Source organism: Aquarana catesbeiana, linkage group LG13, assembly GCF_042186555.1.
Source record: "Aquarana catesbeiana isolate 2022-GZ linkage group LG13, ASM4218655v1, whole genome shotgun sequence".
In the NCBI taxonomy this organism is placed as follows: Eukaryota; Metazoa; Chordata; class Amphibia; order Anura; family Ranidae; genus Aquarana; species Aquarana catesbeiana.
In genome coordinates, this window is record NC_133336.1 from 21,413,106 (window position 1) to 21,415,531 (window position 2,426).

The following is a 2,426-nucleotide window of genomic DNA, read 5'->3' on the forward strand; positions in this document are numbered from 1 at the left end:
GCACGCTCACGAGCGGGGAAGCCAACCAGCTGGTCCGGCGGACTCTATGTCCGCCGGCCCACCCCTGCGATCGCTCCAGAGATGGGCAGAACGGTCGATCTGTCAGTGTAAACAAACAGATCCCTGTTCTGGTCAGGGGAGGAGAGAGAGATTCTCTGTTCCTTGTGATCACGAACAGTGGATCTCTCTCTCTCCTCTAGTCAGCCCAGCCCCCATACAGTTAGAAACCCCTCCCAGGGAACACACTTAACCCCTTGATCGCCCCCTAGTGTTAACCCCTTTCCTTACCAGTGTCATTTATACAGTAACCATTAGCTATTTTTGGCTCTGATCACTCTATAAATGTCACTGGTCCCAAAAAAGTGTCAAAAGTGTTCGATCTGTCCGCTGCAATGTCGCAGTCCCGTTAGAAGATAACCGCCATTACTAGTTAAAAGGAAAATAAAAATGCCATAAATATTATCCCCCTATCATCTATAGCTTTTGCACAAACCAATCAATATATGCTTAGGGGATTTTTAATTTTTTTTTTTTTTTTTTTTTTTTTAGCAGAATGCATATTGGCCTACAGTTTATGAAGAAATTCGATTTTTTTTTTTTTTTTTTTTTTTTTTTAATTGAATATGTTTTATTGCAATTTTTATTTATTTTTATTTTACCAAAAATATGTAGAAGAATACATATTTTTATTTATATATTTCTATCTTACCAAAAAAATATGTAGAAGAATACATATTGGGCTAAACTGATGACATTTTTTTTTTTTTTTTTGGAATATTTATAATGGCAAAAAGTAAAAAATATAGTTTTTTTTTTTTTTTTTTTTTCTCTTTCAAAATTGCTCGCTTTTTTTTGTTTATAGCACAAAAGAAAGTTCTGTTTGTAGGGAAAAAACCCCATCAATTTTGTTTGAGTACAGCATCGCACGACCACGCAATTGTCAGTTAAAATGACGCAGTGCCGTATCGCAAAAAATGGCCTGGTCATGAAGGGGGGGGGGGTTAAGTCTTTTCTGGTTAGGTCAGTAGTTGGGTAGCTGGGTAGGAATGCTAGTGCGTTTAGTGCCGAAGCCGAGCCCAAAAGGCGTTTGTGGGACGGTCGGACTTGCGCACACGCGTCTGAAAGTTGTCCATTGTCCTATTAGGATCCTGGGAAGAATTGTTCTATCAATGTGATCGACGAGCAGCAGATCCCAGACGGATCTTGTGGTTGTCCACGGTCAGTCCTAACGAGCCGAATCAGTAATCATTTCCCAAGGACAAGATGGCAGCTTTGCATCTCCCGCCTGTTGTGTCTTCCATCGGCCTTTCCTAATCGTCGGCGTTGCGTCCTCCAAGGTCCGTCTTCCTTTTAACGATGGTGAAAAAAAATAACCAACCAAGGCCAAAGTCTGAATCATTTTTATGATGTGTGCGACTTGGAACTTTGAATCCATTCCAAATCAAATTAACATCAACAGCACGGAGGATGAGGAGATGTTTTGGCCGGGGTCGGGTGCCGAAAAGCCAAAAAAAAGGGACGCGAGCTTACACGCGAGCCGGCTACAGCCCGCGATGACTCATTGCTCGTTATGTCTGATTTGGTTTTGTTTTTTTTTGTTTTGCAAAATAATGAATGTGGATTCGTTTCCGAGTTTTGTGTGTACAAACTTTTCCGCAGCCCAGACACGACAAAAGTCTGAGTCATACCTGCGCGGTTGCCAGCAGCTCCAGGCGGCCTCTGATTGGGCACGTCTGCCATGATGTCACCGCGAAGTGTGGGCAAAAGGAACGTTTAATAACGGAAGGCTCCTGTACAGGGATTGTGTCGTTTTTTTTTTTTTTTTATAACATGCCCAAGACCTTTTTTCTTTGGAATACTGGTCATTTTTAAATAAGGACTCTACCCAAGTGATTGTTCCGACCCCCGGATGATTCCTGAAGAAGATTTGTTCTGGAGGGAATATTTCAGCAGGGGGTGGATTTGTGCTGAGAGGAGGGGGAATTTTAGAGCATGCAGTTTAGGGCTAGATTTTTCTTTTTTTCTTTTTTTGGGGGGGGAGGGGGATTTTTTCTTACACAAAATACTCATTAATCTTGGGGTGGGGGGGGCACACAGAGCTTGACCTTGTTTGCCCTGGGCTCTAGAGAACCTTGTCCTGGCATTGTGTGTTTGGGGGCATTTGTGCCAGGGTAGGGGAATTTGGGAGAGGGGGGGGGGGTTTGGTGCTCAAGGGGACATTTGAGGGGTAAAGAATTTGTGCTAGGAGGGGGAATTAAAAAAAAAAAAAAACATTTTATTTTTTTTGGGGGGGGGGGATAGGGAATCAAAGATTTGTTCTGGAGGGAGTATTTCAGCAGGGGGTGGATTTGTGCTGAGAGGAGGGGAAATTCATGCTTAAGGGAATGAGCATGCAAATTAGTGCCAGATTTCTATTTTTATTTTAG